Here is a 27,190-nt window from a genome sequence, read left to right on the forward strand (position 1 = left end):
TGTGTTTCAATACACTGTTTTTCTAATGTTACAATATGTTATCTTATATTGTGTTATTTTACTTGCTTTGTGATGATTAAGGGCCAGAGTCTGAGTTTGTCGGTCCAAAGGCTGGACCGCCATTGCGGTGGTCGGGAGACCACCCACAGGCCAGCGGCATCCTGACTGAGTATTACGATAACATTGCTGGGCTGGCAGTGTTGTGTCAGCGGTGGCATGACGCAGCATGCTTCGGCTCATAGAAAGAGCTTTAACCATATGCCGGTGCCATGGCCAAATGTCAGTGCACTGTGTACTATGCATCATGCACCATGTTGTGCATGGCACACAGTGCATGTACGACAGTGCAAGCAGAAGGGGGCGCAACAGGTGCCCTCCATGCACTACTTCCCATGGGCAAATTCACCCTTGGGCGGCCCCTTCCCTGCCTTTCCACTGACCTTGCATGGTGGGGTCCCTGCCATGAACAGGTCAGCAGAAAAGCAGGTCGTGAGCAGCATGACTATGAAGGCATTGGTACCGCTGCCATTGATCACCATTAACCCCACTGCCGCCCCATCAGGATACTGGTGGTGATGGTGGTGTTGTGTCGGGCTTCTGGGGGTTCGACCGCCAACCTTGTAAGCAGGGGGTCAAACAGCCACAGTGTGTACGGCGGTCTTGGGGCCACTGTACTCGTAATGGGACCCTAAATATGATGTATCTATACTTTTGGGAATATAATGCTTTTTGTGGGTTGGTTTTCTGTTTTACTTTGCAGGTTTCTGCCTACGAACATGTCCTATGGTTATTGGGATTTACCATTTTTTTTAAGGAAATCTCTATTGGTTTATAATAAACCAATATTTTTAACCTTGATTTGCTTTTTTGGGTTTCCATGAGCGTTTTTTTATTTTTAACATTTTTGGGAGGGGGTTTATGGTTCCTAGATACTTTAGATTGCTTTGAGAGATATCTAGTGGGTTGATTTATTTATTTTTGGCTTTTTGGATAATATTTTTCATATTTTTGGTGGATGATACATTTGATTATGTGGATACATTTAGTAAACGGGCTTTTAAAAGTCTGTCCGCACGCTTTTGGCTGTCATACTGCATGCGCTTACACGCACAATGACCAGCAGAGGCACCATATGGCTTTCCTCTCTCGTCATGGTGCGTGCACATCGCAAACCACTTGCCAGCCTGCTTTTGTGCACCACTCGCGTCTTTTTGTTTTCTTTTCACATGCTAGTTCGTGATGTTAGCCAGAGGCCCATTGTCTAAGGGTATCAAGAAAAGATAAAGCATGGATTACGATTACAGGCCCCAATCAGTATACTTTCATTCCGTTCTTTCTGTTGATGATGTCATCGCACATCCTGCCACGGCTTAACACTAATTACAAACACTACCCGAAGCTCGCGTTTCCTTCGTGCTCGTTCAGCGAGTAAAGCCCCTGCCCGAATGATGACAACTGCGTGCTGCATAGCAAAAGAGTGAACTAAGCCCTCTTCAGCCACGCGCCTGTCAGGGACGCTGTGTAACTCTCACTACTTCCGTCAGCGGCTGTTCAGTGCCACAGGGGCGGCTCTAGGCTCATGGTGGCCCTGGGCAGGGAGCGTAGATAGGGGGCCCCTGAAGAGGAGGTCCAGGTGGGGCGAAGCGGAGCGCGGAGGCCAGTGAAGAGGTGGGGTCAGGGTGTTTGGAAGTGGAACAGAGCCGGAGGCCGCCAAATCCTTGCCAGGGGCCGCCACGCAAATATGTATCCATCCTCAGAAGATTATTATATTAAGGATATATATTGGCGTGGTGGCCCCTGGGGTTTGGTGGCCCTGTGCAGGTGCACAGCTTGCACATGCCTAAGGCCGCCCCTGAGTGCCAGTCCCTCACCTCTTCAACTACGTCGCGCAGGTCTACCCCAGGAATGGAAGAGATTGCATATTTTGTCCATGTGTAATGTGCATAAATCTCGCTAGAATTCTGGAGGTTTGAGTGAATTTCTTGGAGGCTGTCATCTGTGTGAGAATTGTACACGTGGTATGCCGCCATCTACTAAAGCGGGAGCTACAGACTCACTTCATTCCATGTAAAGTCTATAGTTTCACACTGTGAGCATTGCGGGCACAACACAGTGTCTTGGCACACATCCAGGATCACCATCCCTGTAAGACATTTTGTGCTGGAACCAGGACTCCCTCAAGAAAAGATTGTGTGATCAGTGTAGGTGTAAAGAAATCTCTCACTACCTCTCTCTCTCTACCTCTACCTCTCTCTATCTCTCTCTCGACCTCTCTCTACCTCTCTCTACCTCTCTCTCTATCTCTCTCTCTCTACCTCTCTACCTCTCTCTCTACCTCTCTACCTCTACCTCTCTACCTCTCTCTACCTCTCTACCTCTCTCTCTACATTTACCTCTCTCTCTACCTCTCTCTCTATCTCTCTCTACCTCTCTACCTCTCTCTCTACCTCTCTACCTCTACCTCTCTACCTCTCTCTACCTCTCTACCTCTCTCTCTACCTTTACCTCTCTCTTCCCCTTTCTCTCTACCTCTCTCTCTATCTCTCTCTACCTCTCTACCTCTCTCTCTAACTCTCTACCTCTCTCTACCTCTCTAAACCTCTCTCTACATCCCTCTCTCTACACCCCCTCTCTACACCTCTCTCTACCCCTCTCTCTACCCCTCTCTCTCTACCCCTCTCTCTACTCACCTCTCTCTACCCATCTCTCTCTACACACCTCTCTCTCTCTCTTTACACACCTCTCTCTCTCTCTCTATACACAACTCTCTCTCTACCTCTAAATGGCAGCCGGAGCCTGATAGCACTGCTTGTCCTTAAAAAAAAAGCATTGGCATAGCCAATAGGTCTTGCCTTTGGTGCCTTATAAGTGTTTAGCCATGCAACAGTTAATGTTGTTGCACCAAGGATATTGTGCTGCATAACTAAATTCTTATAAGGTCCCAAAAGCGAGACCTATTGGCTATGCCAATGCTTTTTAATAATGGGTCCAGCATTTAGTAAATGTAATAGGTCAGACCAAAGTCAGCCATCACAGCTGAAGGGTCTCCAGACTATGAAATAATGACAAAAGTTTCTTTATTGTTAGATTTATTTTTTAATCAATGGCATGAGTATACTAAGGACAATATTTATCTGCACTTCCCCTTGGAGGGAACCCTTATCTCAGTGAAAATACAGTATTTACAGCACTGACAGGAAAAAGCAGATGAGATTGGCATAGCTTGACAGCTTGAATGAGTGGGAGATGTATGCCAGATAACTGAGGTGTGTGAAACAGGTAAAGAGGATGGTATGTAATACACTGAAACAGGAGTTGAAGTCATTTAGATAGGTCAAGAGTGTGCAGAAGAGTAAGGAATACTAGTGCAAAGACGCTTTGGCATAGAGTAAAGCTTTTACGACACAGCCTTTGGCGCCACAACAGGATGGGGAGACAGGTCCAGTAATAGAAGGACTTTGGGATGGAAGGCCTCCAGCCCACAGTGAGATTAAGGCAGGTGATGAAGGGACAGAGAATGATTAGCGTATATTTAACAAGGTTCCCCTGAGTTCATAGAAAATAGATTCCTAGACTAGGGAAAAGTAACCATTTGATACTTTCTGCTTGTGCACGCTTGCACAAACCTCGAGTCCCGCCGCCAGAAGTAGAGAGCCCTGTTGAATCATTTTGGACAGGGAGTTATTTTAACCTTTAACTAATCATCTCAATTGGAAGAAGAACCACCTTATTAGAGGGGTTTTGCTCTACCAAATATCTCCACATCAGGAGGATCTCGCTATTTTAAATTACCAAGTATATCCTTCACTTGAATGAATAAGAGGTTTCGGTCGGCGGGATCAGTTATTAACCCTTTTTTTCGTACAGCGTGATATTTTCTTGTTTGGAATCCGTCCATCTAGGAAATAAAATACTAATGTCCTATCTTGACTAGACGTCGCCATTGAGCTTTACACGCTATATCTACATATCATACTCTTGTTACCAGACAGCTAGAACCGCTCTCTAAAGAAACTAAGAAAGAAAAGTATTTTCCTTACATCATTACAAAAACCTTTTTTTACCTTTATGTGGCTACTCCAGAAGAAGGCGCTGGCCGCCGCAACGCGCGTAGAGTACCAATCTGCCACTTCCAGTGTTTTTTAACTTTATATATGTTCTCATTTGCATTGTGATTCATGCCATGTGATTTATAGATTGTTGTTTTAAGTCTAGTTTGTTTAAACTACACTCTTTTAACGTACATATTAAATCTGTGAATGTGATATTGTTCTTTTTAACTCTTAATAAATTGTTTTCTTTACAAACATTTTGTAGCTTAATTCCCTTCCATTTATTAAAACTTCTTTGATTGTCTCTTATGGTTGCCTCGATTGTTAAATATCAAATGGGACAGAGAATGATGTCACAGAGAAGCAAGGTCAAGGTAGGATCAGGAAAAAGGCGAGTGGCATAGGTCGAACAGTGACACCCCAAGAGATTCAGTGATGGAGGGAGTTAGCCGGACGTTTGCTAAGAAGTCGAGAAGATTCAGAACTTGATGCATTGAAGGAAAGAGCAATGAGTGGGGTGGAGCATGAGATGGGAATTTAGGGATATCAAGACTATACCGATGCTCTTTTCTTTGCTCCGTGGCACCCTAGGTATAAGGACAAGTGATAGGACCATGGGACACTTAATTAACAAATGACTGTGTGGAGCTGGGTCAAGGAAGGTGGGATAGGGAAGAATCTAGGAACTGGATAGATGAATTGTATCCAAAGATACAGGAATGGAGGGATTAGGCAGACAAATTGAAACACGAGATAACGGAAGATAAAAGACAATAAAAGGAAAATAGATTGAAGATACAAAATCAGACATGTGTTATAGGTCAGAGGGTTACAGAAAACTCACTGTCTGGGGGTGGGACTTCTACAAATACACCCGGTCAACTGATAGTTCTAGAGCCTGGCACTACCCCTGGTGAGGTTCTTCCTATGAGGGAAGACCCAGGAACGGCAGCTGAGACATTTCATTATGTTTATACCTTATGGACCAAGATGGACTTATACTCATGGTATGCGAAGGTGGAACAGGTATTGCAATTAGGCGATCTGACCTGTGTTTTCCATATTAAGACCTTCAGAACTATGAGAGAAGGTTAAAACTGATTAAAAGGTGCAATGGCCAAAGGAAGAGCCGGATAGATGTCAATTGTTCCCCTTCCCAGGATACTTTGGAACTGCAACAAAAGGTTATAGAATGTCTCAATGATTGGTACCTCGTAAACGTATAGATTGGACTAAAATATTTCAGGTTGTTCAAAAAAAGGATGAACATGTTCATTGCTATTACGAGAAGATTAGGAAGGATTTTAAAGACCATAGTGGGATGGATATAGATGACCCTGGTTCTCCTTCTGCCCTATTGAATGCCTTGGTACTAGGACTACTGCCCGCCTTTAAGAAACACCTGCAGAAGTTATTCCTTGCTAGTCAGATGAGTCACTTGATAATTTATTGGCTAATGCTCAAGATTGGTTTGAGTCTCAACAACAGGTGACCAACAAGAGAAGCAACAAAAAGTACTAAAAACAAGCTGATTGTTTTTTTTGTGGAGTTTTATATAGCGCAAACTAGACCCGGAGGTATCAGAATGCTTTACATGAGCACCAGTTACGTTACAGACGGACACATTCATTTTTGCAAGGCACGGGGAGATTAAGTGATTTGCCCAGAATCACAGACTGTTAAGCGACCCTGCCGTGACTTGAACACATTTCCCCGCCACCAAGGTCGACCACCCTAGCCTTTAGGCCGCATTATTGTTCAACAGTTACAGCAGATTAATACCGCCAATAAGGGACGGGGCAGGGATTCCAGGGCAGCACACAGACCCAGAGACATGGAGACTTCAGGGGACAAGGATGGGTAGGGGGGACCCCCAGGCAGACTAAGGATGACACATTTGTGTTGCAATTCCAAATCTGGTATGAATCCCCCAAAGCAACATCACACACTACCTTCCCCTCTTCCTATCCAGGGCCTCTGTCAGGTCCAATTGATCAGAGTTACTCGTCGGCAAAGCCCCAAACATACCTAGGTACTGGTTTTTCAAGACTCACAAAAGAAAGGTTCTTGATTCTGAGGCTGGGAATTCTACCCGTAAAGCGTCACCTTCCACCGGGGAAACGCACAGATACTTCAAACCGTTGTAGACTATGTGGAGACCTCAAGGAGGATGTACTACAGCTACTATGCATATGCAACGGCCTGGGACCGGAACGAAGACAGCTACTAAAGCCGCACCTAATCACAAGCCAGGTAAGATCATGCAGGGAGGCGGTAAAGGCCTGTTTTGAGGGCAGCAACATCCGGCTGGCCTGCAGCCTTGTCCGTAGTTTATGAGTGCAGGTAATGCGAAGTCAAGCCAGGAAGCACCCCAACAATCTGGTCTTCAGCCCAGGCCCATTGGTACCTGAGCGAAGTACAACAACATTGACCACCATGATCTCCTCTGGCAATTCTGTCCATTACTATGGTTCTTACGCTCTCTTGCAGCCACTTCGGGCTGGCAGCCAGCACAGCGACATAAACTTCTACACACATTTTTACTATGGGGCGCAAGCAACATGACGAACTATACATTGTTTCATCAATTATAAGCTCTCTGTTGCCCGCTATACTCCAAAACATCTTCAAGTTCTAAGTTTTCATTATTAACTTTAAAGGAATGTGACTACACAGGCGCCCCCTCCAATTAGCTCTCCGACAAATGTTGTACATTGCGCCATCGTACCCCCCTTATTGGCTGTCCCGTACACTAGTTTTTATTCCCTTGCTATTTTATGGAACTACTGTGCATTAGCAATTTTAGAGCGGCAGACCCTGATGCAGAGGTCTAGCCCGGGACCAGGGTTCAATTCCCCGGATTTGGGCGCAAAAATTCCACGGACCTGATAATTCTCGCCTCGGTGCCTATTCTAATCATGGGTCCCACTCTGCAACTCTGGGCAATAGCTTGCTTAATATCCACAACGTCCCCCACAATGCTAAGGATGCCTGGCGTCCACCTTGGGGGTGCCCAGGAGTGGACGCCACACAGGGAAAGCCAGGATGGGTTCCACAGCGGTATTTGTACAAGCGCCTTGAGACCCTTGCAGGTGAGTAGTGCGCTATACAAGTATCAATTTACATTATTAATGAAGTCGTTCTGTTTCTTCTAATTTATGTTTTATTTGTTTGCAAAGGTTTTAATTAATCACGCAATAAAGTGTTAACTCCAACTCCGATTGATCAGTGATATCAGCAGAACCCACATCAAATAATGACCGAGGACACTTATGGTGAGGACTGTTATGAACAATAGGGGCGTCTCCAGAGGGGAACAGGAGTAGCGGCACCTGCATTGTCAGTTGACCAGATGGGTCCCTATGTTCTAGGAGAAGTTAATGGTCATAATCTTACGATCCTGATGGACACTGGTGCCACTTACCTCATGATTCTGCACCTACCCCTGTCTGGGGTGACCAACACCTCCATGCAGATTTCAAAAGTTGCCATTGCATGTCCTATTAGTCAGCCTGCAATGTTTACTATTGGTCCAATTGTAGAAAATCATTCCTTTGTGGTTTCTGGCAAAAGTACCTTTAATTTGTTGGGCCTTGAGGCACTAAAAAAGATGAATCCTGATATAAAATGTACATCTGATTGTTTTTTCTTTGAATGCTGTGACATATACCCATTCATCTCTCAAATGAGTTAAATGTGATGCTCTGGATTGTTTACCTGAAAGTGTGGGACATAAAGTAACAAATGATGTTTGGGCTTTAAAGAAATCTGATGTGAGAAGAGTATTAAATGTTGAGCCTATTCATGTTGTTCTGAGGATACATGTTGTGTTGCCTCGAGTTTCACAGCACCATATTTCATGGGAGGGAGAGAAGGGATTGCAGGAAATAATATCAGCACTGGTTAAGAAAAAGGTCTTGGTGGAAACAAAGGGTAATGAAGGCAATTCACTGATTCTTCTGGTGTGCAAACGAAGCAAGGGCCCCTCAAAACCTAATGAATGACATTTAGTTCAAGACCTCTATGAGATTAAAAAAATAGTTCAACCCACGTTCCCTGTGGTGCCAAACCCCCCTACTATTTTTACCAACATACCCTCATTGGCTACATATTTCTCTGTCATAGATTTGACAAATGCATTCTTTGCCATACCCTACATCCTGTCATTATTTATTTTCCTTTGTTTTTCGATTGCACAGTTTTTTCTTGGACACAAATGCCTCAAGGGTACACAGAATCTCCTTCCATATATTTACAAATATTAAAGGCAGACCTTGATCAACATGTCTGGAACCCGAGATGCATTGATCCGATATGTAGATGATCTTCTTATAGCAGCTGATAGGGAAGAAGAGTGTATGTGCACCACTATAGACTTGCTCCCATGGGCAGAACGCATCCCCAAGAAGTTACAATTTTGTGAAAACAGGTGTCCTATTTGGGCTCCCTGATTTCTAAAGGGGAGAGAAGAATGTCACCCAAACATATTCATGCAATAATGCAACATCCTGCTCCCACAACACAACACAAAGTAGGTTCATTTCTAGGAGTGTCAGGGTATTGCATGCAGTGGATACCATATTTTTCTCGGTAGAACAATGTGAGAGTTTGGTTTTAGGAAATACATTGAATGTTTATGTACCTCACTCTGTTGATACATTATTAAATACAAGTTGCACACAACACTTGACCAATGCCAGATTGACTAGGTATGAACTGATTACATTGTCGGCTGAGAGTATTACCTGGCATTGCTGTACTTCTTTGAACCCAGCCACGTGGATGCCTTTGCCTGTGGAGAATCAAATTATAAAATTGCATTAATGTATTTTTGTGACAGAACAACAAACTGATGGTAGAATTGATATGTCAGACAACGTTTTATTAAAAGAGACCTTGAATTATGGGTGGATGGGTCCTTTTTAGGTCGAGGTACTATCCGGTTCTGCCGAAGGCAGAACCAGAAGTTCCGAGATTTAATGATTCTTAGAGTGGACGAATTGTCCCGCCTCTGTTTTTGCCTCTCTCCCAATGGCTGGCTTCCTAAACAGAGGCCAGCCATTGGAAGAGAGAGCTGCCCCTCCGAATAGGCTCCGTCCTTTTCGGATTTGGAGGTGTGTTCGGTGTTCTTCTTTCCACTTTTAGGCCACGCCCATTCTCAGAACACCGAACACGCCCCCAAATCCGAAAAATTTCTGAAGCTTGAGGGCGCTATTTTCCTGCTGGTAAAGTTGAGGTAGGCTGCTCTTTCCTCTTTCTCACCTTTTTTTTCCCGCCCCCTCCCCCTGTCCGTGTCCCGCTGTCCGTGTCTTTTTGTTCCCGTTGTGTCCGTGTCTTTTTGTTCCCGTTGTATCCCGCCCCCTCCCGCTGTCCGTGTTTTTGTATCCCGCCCCCTTTTGTTGTTTTGAGAACCAGCTCCGATGTTAAGCGGGTGTGGTCAGTTTAGCCCCGGCCGTGCTGCAGGGTGTCGGATTCTGACTTTAGAATTGAGTGCTGTGTAAAGTGTGCTTGTGCGTGAGGACGCGCAGTCCCGCTCGATCAGGACTACACTGAATGTGGTGTCTGTTTCAGCCAGGAAGTTTTTTGGCCCCCCGGGCCCCTCCCTGTTCTGCTGGGCGTGTACGTGTGGGCAAGAGGCAGGGACCGAGACCTGAAGGGGCGTCTCATCCCAGCAGCAACAGCCAGCATCCTGCGGCGAGCAGGACCGGGGGCCTGGTACCGGAGGCCTGCGCCAGGCAGGGGGAGCACCCGGTCTGTGGAAGGGAAAACTAGGGTAGAGGAAGCAGGGAGGAAGTTTGGGTGCAGCGGTGGACATAACAAGAAAGAGAGAGCAGGAAACTGGGGCAAAGCAAGGGAGTCCTGGGGCGACAGGGTAGCGACAACACGTGCGGGGGGATGTGCGGGGGGATGGTCGTAATAGCAACAGAGGAAGTGTAGGGGCTGGCCTGGCAACACAGACCACAGGAAAGAGGAGAAAGTGCTGCGAAGGAGGTGGGCACGAAAACACAGAGCTGAGGAACGCACGGGGGAGGGGCTTCCAAGAGAGAGGAGGGGTGCATGAGGGTACCTGCCAGGGCAGAGGCTGCCGTGGTAAAACGTCGGCGCGGGGCATCTGATAAAGGAAGGGCACTTTAAGAATCACGCGCAGCATATGGCGTGCGCTCTTTCGACTTTGAGAGTCGAGAGACCGGGTCCTCCGAAACCTGCCTGTTTTTGGACAAAGCTGAACTTTGAACTAATGATGGGCGAGAGCTCACAGATGCTGAACTCAGAGTAACTTCTTCACTACAACAGAGAGACCCTGAGGTGTACGGAGTACAAGGAGATACCCGGCGTAGGCAGATGGGTGGGGTGATGCTATCAGTGAGTGCTAAGGAAGTGGAGGGCAGCGCCGGAGAGCATTAAAAGGGGAAGTGGGCTATGGGTACCGGCAGAGGAAGGCAGGAAAGGCTGAGAGGGCCGGGGAGGGGCGCCACTGGCTGCAGAAGTGTAGAGAGAGGGCGCCCAGGGCTTGATTGATTGCTTAAGTGAGTGAGTGAGGGTGTGGAGGTACCGGAGGGTTCAGCAGCTGTTGTAGTGAGAGCTGTAGTGACAGGGTAGGGGGCTGCGACACAGGACACTCCCGGGCCAGCCATGAGTGTGCACGTTGTCCGGACCAGCGCCAGCACCGTGACTGTGTCCCAGGACTCCGGCCCCATCGACAGGGGCTATCTCCGGACCGTGCAGGTGATGCTCAAAGTGGTGCAGATGGTAAGTGCCACACCCACCCCACTTCACCCCCTTGGTCAGGAGGTTGATCCTGTTTGTGTTTTAATTGCGTGGAGCTGGAGTCGTTTCCGACATGAGACAGGCCAGACTCTGCAGCATCGTAGTATCGTTTTCAGTAGCGCCGATATAAAGCGAGGAGGCAACTTTATAGCGCTATGTTCACATACAACGCGTTATTATTTGAACACGGTGTATTTTTTTTTATTGCCTGTCAAGCGTGGTGGGAGGCTGTAAACGTACAGAAATGCCAATAACAGTAGCAGGGAACGGTTTTATAATGCCTATAAAGCAAAACTACTAGTACCAGCCTGCAAGAGGGATTCTGTATTCTGCTCTCAAATGACACAAGGTCACGTGACATCTTTGATAGCTCGAACATGTTAGCCTTACTCGTGAAATCACATCTACAATGGCAATGCGTTTCGAAAACTGACTGTATTTTTCGTTAGAACACAACAGAATACATCTGGAAAAATATGTATTAGTTGAGCTTTATGAATGCTGTGCTTGTTTTTTATTATCACTCCGCACATTCACGGACAATCTATACGCCAGTGGCGTAGGCCGGGAATTGGGACGGGCGAGACGCTTACGCCAGGGGAGCAGCTGGTGGATTGTTACGGTCGAATGGAAGGCAGGCTGGTGGAGGCTTAAAGAGACAACAGCAGGGTGAAGAGAGCAAGGAGAATGAAGGGATTAATAGTGCAGGAGAGGACTGCCGCCCCCTGTGACCGTTCAAGACAGGTAAAAAGCCTCCAGACGTGCATGTGGTGTTGGGTATGAATTGCGGGCAGGCGGCTGTGACTTCATCCTGTTGCTTACTTTGAACACATCTCTTCATGTTGGCCAATTGAGGGAGGCTTTGGGAACTCATCTGTAAGAGGCCTTACCCACCCCTTGAGGAAGGGAAGATACCTTCTTTTCCCCATTCTCTTAGGAGACGTTTTCGGACCCATTATGGGTGGGCCACCAATCGTTTTGCAAAGTCAGGATCATTTCACTCGTGGGAGACACAACACCCACACTCTCTTCAGGGTGAAGCTTCATCTAAAAATGGCAGAGTGGACAGAGGCCCTTCTCATTCCCAGGAAACAGGCGCCCCTCATCAGTGGAAATAAATGCTTATATTTGTAGTGATCTGAGGCCCCTCTCTTATGCAAAAGGCAGAGTAGCCCACACACCTGCAAAGGGCACTCACTTCATCAGCACGAGGCAACAATACAGACCACTTATCTGCTAAAGGTAGAGTTGTCCAATCACATGTGCAAGAGGCAGAGTGCCACCACAATATGTAAGAGCAACCAGTCACTCCATCTGCTAGAGGAGAAACTCCTGTGGGTTAGAGCCCACACACAGCTGCAATGAGCAGAGTAACCCCTGCCAGGGGCTACTTTTCCATCTGCTCGATGCATGCCTCCCTCCATTCAAAAGGCAGAGAAGTGCCAAGTCTCTTCTTGTCCCCTCCCCAGGGACTGTGGCCAAGGCCAAGCCTCGTCCGCAGGGGCCGGATCACCCCTTCTCAGATTTGCAGGGAACGATCCTTCACATCTGCATGGCATAGTCACCATATCTTCTAGGGGCAGAGCACCATTCTTTCTAAGAGGTAAATAGATTGTCTCCCCTACTTAATGTGCGGAGTTAAATAGGGTGTTCCTCCCACCCCCATTCTGTAAAGTACAGAGTACTTTCCCCATCTACAATGGGCCAAGTTGTGTCCTCCTTGCTGTCATCCTCAAAAAACATTGTTATACCCCCCGCCCCCTTCTCAATGATCAGGGTTGTATCTTTCCAGATCTCACTGTCCATGCCCTCATTGTCAAGGGACATAACTGTATCATCCCTTACCTTATCATTGAGGAACAGAGTCTTCATCCCCACCACCGTCCAAATCCGCAAGGAGCAGTAGTACCCCTCATTGTTAAAAGGTAGAGTGCAGATTCAGAGTGCAGGTGCAGAGTGCAGATTCAGAGTGCAGTTTCAGAGTGCAGATTCAGAGTGCAGAGTGCAGAGTGCAGTTTCAGAGTGCAGAGTGCAGAGTGCAGTTTGTGAGTGCAGAGTGCCAATTGTGTGGGTGGGGCTCTGTATGTGTGTGTGTGGCTCTGTGTGGGTGTAAATGCAATAGGTCTCGCATTTGCGAGCGATTAAGCTATTGGCATTCTAAATGACAATGCCATTTATTTAACGCTTACGCTATTGGCAATGTAAATGACAATGCCCAAGCAGTGGAAATATCAGTGCTCACCCGTGCGTGCGAAATAAGTGCAGATTTGATGGAGAACATTTCTACCGAGAGCTAATATGGAGGACAGAGGATTTCTGATCTCTAGCGGTGCTAAAATAAAACATGGTACCTTACGTGTGCGCCTCATCAATGGATTGGCTTTGTCTAACGTTTTATCAATATTTATATGTGCTGCCCATCAGAAAGTGACCCGTGATGTAAGCAGCGGTAAAACAATTTTGCTGATCAAACTGCTAAAACTACTGGCTCAGCTGAGACCAGTATTATGAATATGCAAAATGGGGTGGCAAAAACTTTGCTTACATTACTACCAGACTGCGGAATCAATTGCGACTCTCATTGAAAAACTCACCAGACCTGCCATCTTTTAGGAAGGGTCTGAGACCTGGCTGTTTAAGGCCTGGTCTCGGCAACAATTCCCTTCCTGTTTTGTTTCTGTTTATTTATTTATTTATTTATTTATTTTATTTAATGCATTTTTATAGAGCGCGGACTTGACTCTGACAGGAGATTGGACTTAAAGCGCGTAGACGCCTCTGGGTATTACTTGTGCTATTTAAATAAATAAATAAATAAATGTGGATGAACCAGAGCACACACCAACCGCAGAATGCAATTTCAAACAAGCATTGGCATAGCCAATAGGTCTCGCCTTTGGGACCTTGTAAGTGTTTAGCCATGCAACAGTTGATGTTGTTGCACCAAGGATATTGTGCTGCATAACTAAATACTTATAAGGTCCCAAAGGAGAGACCTATTGGCTATACCAATGCTTGTTATCACATATGAGAGAACATTCAAATATGTGAGTTCAGGGTGTGCACTGTACATATAACTCTTCTGTTTCATTAAGTAGGCTATAAGGTTGCTCCATGTATAATAAGATGTTAGTCCACATGTAGGGTACACACTGACTGGCCTCTTAGTTCACTAACGAAATTGTTGTCTGGGCAGGGGGCAGGGGGCATGAATTATACTAAGTTAATGTAGAAACAATACTAATGCTACACAATGCAGCGCTATAATCTAATGTAGTAAAATGAAACTCTTCTGCTTGGTAAAGAAATACACTTTTTATGAATTTTGAAGACACTGTATCATATTCTAACATGATGTTTGTTGCCCGATTTACAGTCCAGATGTTTTCAACTGCTGCAAAGGCTCCTAGAGCCAGGTTTGACCCTTGGCTCGGCCCTCCCTGGTAAAGTGTTGGCCCCCCACTTCTAGCCAGGCGTACTAAAAGGAAAGCTTGTGAATAGCAAAGAAACAGATAAAAGTATGCTCAGGCGGAAACGTACATCTGTGTATGTCCTCTTACACTATTTGTTGAATAGGGCCCCCTGAATTCATATTTAATACGTATTTATATAACCCGAGGGCATTGGAGTGCTTTATATGAGCACCAATACGTTCCACAAGGACACATTCATTTCTTGGTAGGCCCGGGGAGATTAAGTGATTCGCCCAGAATCACAGGATGCTGAGCCGACGCCGAGACTCCACCGTTCCAATGTCAGCAGCTCTGCCCGTAAGGCCACATCCTCTCTGTGCTTTGAGAAGCATTTGGGACACGCTTAGACATCTCTTAAATATATAATATCTTCTTGTATTTAAAATTAATATTTTGCATTTCAAAGATGCCAACAGAATACTTGATTTTCCCAATTTCTTTACTGGACAAGGGGGAAAAAATGTTAGCCACGTGGCAAACGTACATAATTATTAGGACAAGAGTATGATGAAAGAGTGACACACTCTGAAGAAGCAGACGGAGCTAGTGATAACGAACGGATTACATTACAGAAAGAAGCGTGACTCCCCCGGTGCGTATGAGGCAATCATTGCAATCTCTGGTTGTTCTTTCCGGTTTGCAGTAGGTATTGTGAAACATGGGGGTCTTACAGCCCGGCCCGCAACTGATGGTTGATGGGGAAAGGCTCTTGTTAATTCGGCGTATCTCAGAAACTCTCCCCTCCAATCAGAGCCCTGCTGTCCCAGAGCACGCAGACCTGCTATCAGGAGACTTTACATCAAAAGGTGCTCGCAGATACAATAACCCGACTGAGATTAACGGCCCGATTCATCAAGCTTAATTGCGCTCGCAACCCTTTGCGAGTGGAATTTTTGGATTTGGGATTCATCATCCCAAATGCAAAAATTCGCTAATAAAGAATTTGCACATTTGCAAGGAATTGCATTTAAGGAATCTCTATTTGAGATTCCTTAAATGCTATTCATGAACCATTTTAAAATTGCGAAATCACAATTTTGGGCCGCTATTTACCGCAAGGTCAAACCTCGTGGTAAATAGCGAAAACTTATAAAAAATGCATTTAAATGCATTTTTCTAAGTTGCAAGTTACACACACACATGTCCTTTGGACATGTGTGTGCACAACATCAATGTAGATTACATTTCAGGGGTGCTACAGAGTGTCCTTTGGACACCCCTAGCACCCTTGAAATCGCATCCTTATTTGCGATTAGCAAATTGCTAATCGCAAATAAGGAATAACTCCCCATTCATTCCTATGGGCCTTTAGGCCCATAAGATTGAATGGGGAGGTATTCCTTATTTGCGATTAGCAATTTGCTACTCGCAAATAAGGAATGTGTAGGAATCGCAATTTATTTAGCGATTCCTACATGAATCCCGTTTTGCAAGTCCTTAATAGCGATTCCTTAATAATCGCTATTACAGACTCGCAAAACGGGACTATGATGAATCTAGCTGTTATTTCTTTATTTCTTTATTTATTTACTTATTTAATGCGATTTTCTATAGCGCGAACATTACCCGAACGTGTCAGAGCGCTTCACATAAGAACCAGTTGTGATACATAAGGATTTAGGATTACATGAGTTACATAAAAGATACAAACGGACAAAATTGCAAATGTACAAGTTGTAAAGTCACACAAGGAATAGAAACAGACAAAAAATTGCAAATGTACAAGTTGTAGAGTCATACAAGGAAGAGATACAAACAGAAAACAAAAATTGCAAATGTACAAGTTGTAAAGTCACTCAAGGAACAGATACAAATGGATATACTCTAAGAGTCACATAGGAATGGTAGAGAGTATAAAGGTCTAGTACATATACTAGTGGTTAGAGAGACTGACTGTGCGCCCCCGATAAGTGAGCCTGGAGGCGTGACTGTCCGGTTAACATTCACAGTATTAATTACGTCTGCGGAGTAATCGGGATATGTTGCAAATCTGGCGCCCTTCAAAGGCTGTGAGGTTGGGGTAGAGACAACAATGAAGCAGGCTGGAGTCTGCAGAGGCGGGACGGCAGAGAAGGAGCCCGTCACTTGTCAGTTTTAGGCTGCAGTTTCCGGCAGGCCCGCGTGCCAATGGTAGAACGGGTTACACATTAGCCCTGTGCTTCCAAACTCCCATTAAGGACAGAGCGGACTCATTCATTCGCATGTCTGTCCAGTCCAATGTATATGAAAAAGTTTATGGGCTGGCTGAGGCAGAGGTTTCATACCAGGCCAGTATGTGCTACTGAGAGGCCAGTAGGGCTGGGTTAGAGACAGTTTCATGTCAGGCCTAATCCTCAACAACAGCACGCAGGGGTCTAGAAGACTGGTTTACAGGAGCGTAATATTCTAACGTACAGCAGGTATAGTGGCACCGAGGACCAGAGGTGTGAGGGCCCATTTGTACCTCAATCACAGTCATCTTTTGCAGTCCAAGCAGAATGCAGGTCGGCCCTGTTTAGGTGTTTGCCTTAGGGTCCTTGGCACGCTTGCTACTCCACTGATAGTTCGCACGTGAGCCAATGGCTTCCTCCATTTTCCTATGAGGCCTGCCTCCCCACAGTTTATGGGGTGTCCAGAAATGTGTTTGTTGGCATACCCGTGATTAAAAATGAGTTTAAGGCTGGTGTGCTTGTGTGTGGGAAGGTCTGTGTGCTTATTATTGATTTTGTCTAAATTGACTTACCTTCGCTCTACGTTTTTGGTCAGCGGCCCGAGGCCTGGCTTAAACTTGCTGGTTGCAAAACATGAAACTGGTTTCTGTGGTTAAAAGACACTTGCTGTTTGGTAACACTGGCCAGCGTTTATCTGCCACAGAGCACAGTTCAGGGACTTTAGGCCCCCATCCCACTTTACTGTAAGATGTTTGCAATTGTATGTATGGCAACTTTGCGATATGTTTTGTCAAAACGTAAGTACAGGCCTGTGTGCTATACGCTGCTTCAATTGACTGGTAATGTTAGGTCGCAAAAACGGGTGCAGACACTGGTGTTGCTCAATGACACCTTAAGCTGTGGCTATGGAGCAGGGCAGAAGTCCTAAACAAGCGCTCGCAAGGCAGCCTTGGCACTCACGCTTTACTTATAACATTAAAAGTAAAGCGCGGGTGCCGCGATTATACCAAAAGTAAAGGGAAAAAAAGCACACACCATGACTTAGACTTTTCTCTTTTTGAGATGGCCTACTTGGACGGGCTCGTCTGACTTCCTTTTGGCATAAAAGGTTTCTTAACTTTATGGGGCCATGTTTGCCCCATAAAGATGAGAAACCTTTTACGCCAAAAGGAAGTCAGACGAGCCCGTCCAAGTGGGCCATCTCAAAAATAGAAAAGTGTAGGTCACAGGATGCTCTTTCCCAATGGCTGCCCACCCTTTAGCATAAACGGTGACGCCGGCCAATGGGATAGAAGGGCGGGCTTAAAGCCAGTAGCTAAAAGCTCCTAAAACACATAAAATCTCGCCAGGGAGACTGCGCATACACAGCCTACGCAGGCGAGACCTGAAAAGGATCCCCTTTGTTACATCGGAATGCAACTGATGAAGAAAAGCTGAATGACAAAAGGAGGGTACAGAGGTTTGCCGGAGTTGGGTAGGACCTAACGGGATGAAATGGTTGCCTAATTTTTGGGCGTATAATTTTGACCCTTAATATTCATGGTCGTGCACATTTGGAGAACAATGCCATGTGTAGACTTTTCATAGTTCTGGTATAATAAATCTTTTTGGAAAAACGCTGAGGCTATATGTTAGAATTGTGTTACTTGTGGACTATTTAACAGCAGTAAGGAATCACCCACATCAGGACACTTTCCAGCTCCCGGGGTGCCTTTCGAACATTTACAGATGGATTCTGTGAAGTTCCCACCAATGCATTGCCCTGACTAAAAGGCTGAATGTTTTGTATAATCAGCTGAAAGACATCCTGCCTGCATCACCTAGGACTGAATGACACGGTCTCCAGGTTGGAGACTGGGTGTTTACTAAGGACTTCAAGCGCAACAATTGTCACCAGCAGAGGTGGAAGGGCCCGGTCAGTTACTGCTGATTACTGACACAGCTGTGAATTGCCAAGGACATACGAATTGAATCCATGCAAACCATGTGAAGAAAGCACCTGTGCTGACATGTCAAGAACAGAGAAAGTGCATACCATATTTACCACAAGCAGTGCATACTGACAAGCCCAGATATAACTTGTGTCCAAGACATGCAAGACAATCTTCTGAATCCAGCCAACAGTCTTGAAAGACTGCAATCAGAGCCTCACACATTCTGGTAACCTCTGGAGGCCTTGTGACTTTGAAGAATATGGTGAAAAGAGGTCAAAATCCCAAATAAAGTGTGCTGTCAAAACATAATAAACCGTTTTGAATACAAGGATATACAAGGTGAGCCATACGAGGGAGCTCAAAAAGAGACATATACGTTCTCCTTCTCTTGTTATGCTTGTTATTGTTCTCTTCAGTTTGGCCCTGTTTCTTGCAATTGTGATGTATGAAATAACGGCCCCTACTGGTAAACAGGAAGTTCAATTTATAACAATTGTTGCCCCAACAATAGAGTTTAGCAACATTTTCATGTGGAGTATAGGGACAATGTTGCAGTACAAATGATGAATGCATACCATAAAGAAGATAATGTTTTAGACTGCTGGACGTGTATTTAGGTGCCTGCAGAGGTAAACGAAAGGGTTCCCATTTGTCACACATGCCTCTACCATTTAACATATCTAATGCATTTTGGTCCTTATTTAAGAATCTTACTTTTGGACAGAGCAGAGTAAAATTAGACTATCCACGATACAATTGTTGTCAAACATAATAGACAGGTAACTATATCTTCTAGTTCTATAGAATGGGCTACATAAAGAAATAAGGAAGATGAACCATACTAATAAATACAACACATCATAGTAAATTCCAGGCTTTAATATGGAATGATGCGTCCAGGCACCTCTTGGATTAAGGAGGAGATTTAAGGGGAGGATCTTTTTAGTGGAAGAAGGAAGGGTAGAAGTAAGAGACAGTGATTGTGAACAGTACTTTAACATAAGTATCACCTCTTCATTAGGGTCTCCCATGTACCTGGGAAAACAAATGTATTGTCTATGTGGGTAAAGAGCATACACCTAGTTGCCAAAAGATTGGGGAGGTTCCTGTTACATAGGAAGGGTATTCCCTGCCATACGACACCAACCAAAAAACCACTTACGAAAGCATACATTGGTAAACCCAAATTTCATGCAAAGGGGGAAAAGAGGATAGATCAGATGGATACAGCAGCCCAGGAAGCCAGTGACCCAGGAAAAGGGATAATACTGATGCTGGGAGTAACCCTTTATTCCACACAAGTAGATTACTGGAGGCAACTATAAATAAAAACTCAGCAGCATACAGAAACCAAATAATAGAAGAGATTGCTGTAAGGACCGTGGTTCTACATGACAGGATGGTTTTAGACATATTAGCTGAGAAGGATGGAGTCTGTAGGATGATTAAAATGGATTGCTACATTTACATACCAGATAATGCACCAAGTGTGTATAAGGAACTGGAAAATCTGCATTATATTGGGCATCAATTGCATGAGGTAACCAAAATAACTTTCTGGAATGACTTAGGGCCCTCTTTGGTTCCTGGGGCTCATGGGTATTGAAAGGACTATTTATTTGCTTGTCAATATTGGTAATGATATGTATTCCCAAATATATAAATAATATGTTACCTGCTTGTCTCTCAGCATGTATCCCTAAGCCTCTTGTTACTGCAAGTAAAGCTATGGTATCCCAGATAAACCCAGATCAGCATGAAATTATGCAGGTAGAGACAGAGTGAAAGGCATTCAAAGAAAGGATTAGGAGAGAGCATCTTTCTCAATATTGCTTTTTTCTTTTCTCTTCTCTGTATCCTTTACAAAAACGTATTCCTGGGAAAACATGCTTATCTATTTTAGCTGAGCACAGCTGGGTTCATAGAAAGGTCAGTTGAATTACGTGCATAAAGAAAGGCTTTGACTGTAGAATGTTCTCCTTCCAGTTCAAAGATCACTAAATGAAAGCATTTATATCTCACTTTGTCTTATAAACTTTCACTAGGATCTGAGAGCCGGTAAGGAAGCTGATGCTGCACAGAGGTTCTCATAACATTAGTTCTAAATACTACAAACTCCCTATTGTGTTGTCAAGGTCAGTGAATAATGGTTTGTTTAAAGTGTAACCAGACGTTCTGAGTAAGTAAGGAACGAAATCCACCAACCATTGTCAATGATAAGCGGCAAGCTGTCTGAAATATTCTTGCAAAGCCTTCATTTTTCAAGGACCTTTGTACTTTTTAATAATTTTCTGTAGAGGTAAATCTTTTTCACTATTTCCTATATGGTTAAAATGTATATAAGCTGAGTAGTTCGTAAGCTGAAGCAGAATCTCTGGTGAATGCTCAGAGACTCCCTGCTGCAGCAGAGCAGAATAAAGGATATTGGAGATTCCCCTTAACTGATTCTCCCACTATTTGAAGATCTCTTCATTTGAGCTTTTACATGGCTACCGTCTGCATGGACTTGCCATTGTGCAGAGACATTGTCCTTCCTTTAAGATAACCTATTCCACTGAAGAGGTCCTGTACACTGTCATGAATGTCCTCCAACTCTGTGGCATGTACTCTTAATGTAAACCGCACCAGTCCAAGCATTTCGGCTGTGAGACAGCTTAGAAGCATTCCAGTGCCCCCTGTTGTAACGTACATTTTGATGGTGATTGTGATGTGTTCATGCAAGATATCTGTGTTGAGCATGCAATTAAATAGAAGGCGGTGTAACTGCCTATAGGCATAAACTCTCACCTTTGCCAACTGAAGTGGCTCGGTAAGGTGAAAACTGGCCTCAAAAGGCACTCCTGCATCCGGCTGCCCGGCGTACTGGAGAAGAGGACCTGAGGTGCACCTACGTCCCTGAGCCCTCCAACTTACCTGCCCAGCTGTTGGTTCATCTCGGAAGACTTCTTGTACTGAGCCTGCAGCCAAAACCCAAAACCGGCAACTCCCATTGAAACCACCCAATGCCAAATCAGCAACCTGCAACCGGCCACCCCAGTTTTGCTCCCACAACCTTGTGGCCTGCTCATGAGCAGCCACCAACTGGAGGCCCCTATTCCCAATTGGATAACATTGGGTCTCAGCACTCTGCACCCTAGTGCCACTGAGAGTACTTTGAGAGTGCATCCTTGACCCTGGGGAAACCCTTGTTCTAACCCCAGAAAACCAACTCCCAAAAGTAAGTGCTTACCTGTACACCGAAAACTTAATTTCCTCCCATAGGATTGCATTGACTGCTTTTCCGTGAAAAATGTTTTTAAAAGTTTGGAGTTTGAAATATGTTATGAAACCTCAAGAAACTGTATACTTACAATTCCTAATTTACTTACCTTTTATCTAGGAAATGTCCCAGTGTAATACCTAGACATGTCACACTGAGTAGAAAAAGTAATTTAAAAAGTGATCTGAAAAGTAATTTACAAAGTAATCCCAGTAGTAGCTGAAGGGTAATTCCAACTCTTTATGAACAAGTGACTTAGCTGTAACCAATCCAATTGCATTCAACTCCATTCAAACTGAATGTAACTGCATTACTAATGCAATGTACTATTACACTTACCTGTACTAGGCCTGGCTTGGTTCTAGAAATAAAATACATCTAAAAAATATTTTCATAAAAAACAAATTGGTTTGAAGTTCAGTCTTTGAGGGTGTGACTTCATTTCATGCCTGAGTGTGTACAACAAATGCTTAACACTACCCTCAGATAAAGCCTTACTGCTCGCCCACACTACCACAAACAGAGAGTAGGATATTTTCTACTTTAGCCTCTGCCTACCTTTGGGGATCCACTGGACTCAATACCTTACTTGGGTATAGTATATACAGAGCCAGCCTCCTACAGCAGTCCCCACTGAGACTGCGATGGATGCAGGGGTGTGCACAGGGTGAAGCATGGAGGAGCGCAGGTGTCTTGTGGATAGATGGAAATTCAGTTGATGGTTGATGTATGATGGTCCTTGATCATGCAGAGCTTTGTAGGAGTGTGTGAGGATCTTGAATTGGCATTTCTTATGAATGGGGAGTCAGTGGAGATTTCTGAGGCTGTGACCGGTCCCAGGATGCTTGTTTCTGGTCCAGGGAAGACTTGGCTTGGCAGTTCGGGCTGGACTGTTCTCATGAGGCACCGGGTCAAGATTGATTTGCATATAGCTGTGTCTGAACTGGCGTAGTGAGCTAAAGAACGATGATGGATTCAACCCCGATCTGTGACTGGGGATGAGTGTCTGAAAAGTTTCAGCGCTCCCTACATCATCTCCTTGTGTGTACTGAGATATAAGGCCAAATAGCACGGTCCCCTTCTGCGCAGTATTTTAAAAACCAGACACAAAAGTTTGAAAAGTGCACAATTTTTTTATAGGTACCCTGTGAAGGGAACGCTGTAGGGGTATGGATGGGGATAGTGGAGGAAGATTACAGATAAGGCACGCTGCTGTATTCTGCACCACCTAAAGCCTGGAAAAAAGACCTTAGTTCATACCAAGCTTAGGGAATTTCCATAGTCAAGGCGACTCACCATTAGAGCCTGGACCAGGGTCTTGCTAGCATGCAAAGGGGTCCAATAAAAAACGTAAGCATGCACATTAGGCCGAAACAAGTTCCAGAAATGGTTTTAACATGCCTGTTATTAGAAAGATTACTGTCCAATAAGACGGCCACATTTTTTACATTGTTTTTGGTGTTGGGGGTGATCCAAGTTCGGGTGACCACCAGTCTGCAGATCAAACTGCATGAGCTTTCCTAAATAGTAGAATCTTTGTCTTATTGGTGTTAAACTGAAGGAAGTTGGCAGTCATCCATAAAATGATCTTTAACATGCAGTCTTTAAATCTGACTTTGGTGAATGCTGGATTAGAATCCATGGTGATGACAGGTGGCGTGTCATCAGCATATGAGATGGTCTCAAAACCACACGACCTGATAAGCTTAGCAAGGGGGTCACATAGATATTAAAAGAGTGGGGCTCAAGATTGATCCCTGTGATACCCCTTTGTCCAGGACCGTGGATTTTGAAAGAAAAGAGTCCATCAGTACTGAATGTGTGTGTTCTAATAGAAAAAAATCCACCCATTTCAGGGCTTTACCACTGAAACCAATCTCCCCCAATCTTTGAACTAGAATTTGTTGGGAGATGGTATCGAAAGTCGCTGATAAATCCAGGCGAATCAGCATGGCTGAAGTCCCCTTGTCTGAGCAGGGTTTGATTGTGTCAGTGACCTCCATTCTGTGCTATGATAAGCATGGAAACCTGACTGAGAGGGATTCAACTAACCACTGGATTACGAATAAGACACCCATTGGTGATTCACCAGTGACTCTGAAATTTTGGAAATGATAGGAAGCAGTGATATGGGTCTATAATTTTGCATATCCATAGGATCAGCTAAAGGTTTTTTAAGAATGGGTCTAATCCTTATGGTTTTCCATCTAAATGAAAGAGTAGATAGCTGTAATGATAGAATTCATAAGTCTGTAATGGAGGCAAGCAGGACAGGAGACAAAGTGGTAATAAGGTGAGGGGGCGCAAGGTACAGCGGGGATCCGGATTTAATTATTTTTATCCAAGCCAGTACTTGATCAGGGGTAGCAAAATTGAAAAATTCCAGGGTGGGGGACTGGGACTTAACTTGGACTTCCGTAGGAGCTAATACTTATCAGTATTGCGTTATTTGAGAAAGAGTGGTAAATATTGTAAATCTTCTGTTCAAAGTGCACTGAAAGATCATCACAGAGTATCTGGAATGTGGGGGTTCTGGAACTACAAATGCTCGGATTAGTACATTCTTTTTAAATTTTAGAGTCAACAAAAAGCTCTTTGGATGAATTCTTTGCATAGTTAATTCTGTCCACAATGTGGGTCATTCTTGCAATATTACAGTTTCTTCAGAATTTCCTTAATGCTGTTTTATAGATACATTTTTCCTCTTCTGATTTAGATTTTCTTCATTTTTGTTCAAGTTTCCTGCACTAATATTTTTCTTTTTTCAATTTCAGAGGGCAATGGTATCTAAGGCCTGTGTAAATGAACCCTCAAAGGCTTTTAGTGCAAGATCAATATCTTCATAGTCCCTCACAACCGTAAGAGTAAAAGCAGGGAAGAAGGTTGAGGGAACCACCTTCCTCCCAGGTCTGATGAATTTTAAGGCATTATGGGGGCAGCATGCAGTTTCTAAACAACTAAAAAGAAATTTAGAAAAAAGTGATCAGTCCACACCAGAGCAACTGGGAATCAACCACTAAGTTCGGGGCATTGATTGAAACAACATTAAGGGCATGCCCAGCTATGTGGGTGAGACCTACTACCTTTTGGTAGAGGCCAAGGGATTTCATATCTGCAAGAAGACGAATGGAGTCGGACTAAGATTGATTGTCCATGTGGTAGTTAAGATCTCCCAAGAGCAGAAAATTATCTGCTGCTATGATATGAGGGACTAACCATTCCATAATTTCGAAAATAAATCTTTATTTTTGCCAGGCGGGCGGTAAACTAAAGCCCCCTTCTAGTTCAAATTGGAGGTGATTTCTAATTGAAATATTATCATTTCCAGCCAGGAAGTGGTGCAGGACTCCAGGAGTTTAACCCTTAATGAATTTTGTACAGCACTAGCCACTCCACCTCCTTTTTTCAACCCTCTATGGAGCCTAGTTAAACTATAATCTTCAGGGAATGCTACAGCAATAGATGGAGAGGCAGTCGAGTGTAGCCAGCTTTCAGTGATGAAACATAGATCTGGCTTGGTTGTATCTAGAAGGTCCGAGAGCTCCGAAGCATGCTTTGTAATAGAGCGTGCATTAAGACATAGAACATGTAACTGAGGGGAAATACACTTGGCGTTATCCAGGGAAGCACTATTATTGCTAGATAAAGGGTTGCATGTTAAGGGATTGTATCTTGTGGGCCCAAAAGCCTCGTACTTGGTTTGGAGGAGGGAAAGGGCGCAGGAGAACGTGCACATACTACAGTGCAAAGGACCTTCCGTATCAAAAGTAGGTGTTCGTTGCGCAGTTGGCTGATAGCTCTCTTAAGTACTTTGGCCGGGTAGAAGAGCAGGGAAATCTGTTGATATTTGTTTAGATCGCTGGGGTTGGTGGAGGGTTTGTTTAGGAGGGGTCTGACCTCTGTATGTTTCCATATGTCCTGGTAGGCTTTTGTGGAGATGGAGTTTTGATGATACTGGTGAGTTCCGTGCTATTAAGGTTGGTTCCGAAGTTGAAGAGATGGCGGGGGCAGGGGTTGGTGGGCGGCCCAGAGTGGATGGAACACATGATGGCCATGCTGGTCTGAGTGGTGAGCGGTGACCAGGTGGTGATCAATCAGCTGGTGTGCACTGGTTGGTCGAGGTTGTTGAGGATGAGAGCAGTGGGTTGAGTGTTGAAGTTGTTGTAGATGGTGGAAATTTTGCTGTGGAAGTAGCCCGAGCGGGTATCACACAGTTCTAGGGAGGGGTGGATGGTGTTCTCTGTGGCTGTTGGATTGGAGAATTTCTTGACTTTGTTGAAAATGTCCTTTGTGTGGTTCGTAGCAGTGTTGATGTGGGCTGTGATGGCTGCTTTCTTAGCTTCCTTTATGCATAGGTGGTAGTTGCTATGGGCTGCTTTGCAACCGGCTCTGTCAGAGGAGTTCCTTGTGGTGCCCCATCGTTTCCTGAGTCTTTAGCAGTTGCGCTTGGTGGTTCTGAATTCTGGGGTGTACCAGGTTTTGTTGATTTTTTGCTAGTTTCAGTGGGTTGACTCTGCCAGTGCATTTGGTGATCCATGCGGAGAAGTTCTGGATGGCCTAGTAAAGGTCTGTGGAGCTCTGGGTTGGATTGTGGTGAGGGCCTGTGTCCACTGTGTCGATTAACTTGCTCCAGCTGCAGTGGGATGAGCTGTGATGCTCGATGAGGCTGTGCTGAGCGTCACCGATGGTTAAGTAAACCATGGCGTGGTCTGTCTGTTACCTGGCTGGATGTGATTCTGTCACTGGAGTAACTCAAGTGTGTGTCCGGCTTTGTGCATGGGTACGGTGGCTAGTTAAGTGAGGCCAATGTTGTTCAGGTTCTCCAGGAGGGTGATGGAGTTTGCGTTGTTGGGGTCGTTGATGTGGAAATTGAGGTTGACTATTAGGACGTAGTCAATGGCTAGGGGGCGATGAGGTTAGATATGGCATCGCAGAAAGTTAGTCAGGGTCACGGGGGTTTGTAAACGAGGGTGCCTCTTATTGTGGTCTGGGCTTTGGTCTGTATTTGGAAGTTAAGGTCTTAAATGAGAGGCATAGAGTCGTCGTTGGTGGTGCATTGGATTGTTTTCTTGAAGATGATGGCGATGCCCCTGCTGTGTTTGTTGGTGCTGACTCGTTGTATCATCTTGTAGCCATCGGGGGTTGTGGTGGCGATATCAGTGTTCGAGGAGGGGCAGAGCCACATTTTGATGATTAAGGCAATTCCCAGTGAAAGGGTTGTGATGTCATGCCATATTTCCGTGGCGTGTGTATAAAGGGAACAGGCATTAAGCAGGATACATTGCAGCAGTTCTGGGTTGTTTGTGATCATCTGGACATATACATTGCAGGATCCAGTATAGGCTAGCGGTCCTGTGTTGCATGAGAGGTCCTGTGTTGCATGAGAGGTCCTTTGGTTGATCGCGGGGAGGATGTGCAACAGCTGTTGTTCTGGTGTCCGGGGTCCTGGGCCAGGAACTCCTTTGCAGTGATGGGGAAGATGGCGGGAGGGCCAGGGATCATGGCGCTGGGCACATTCCAGGCATGGAGGTTCACAGATGGGCTTGCATTTGGC

The sequence above is a fragment of the Lissotriton vulgaris genome, chromosome 7 (assembly GCF_964263255.1).
Source record: "Lissotriton vulgaris chromosome 7, aLisVul1.2, whole genome shotgun sequence".
Taxonomy (NCBI): Eukaryota; Metazoa; Chordata; class Amphibia; order Caudata; family Salamandridae; genus Lissotriton; species Lissotriton vulgaris.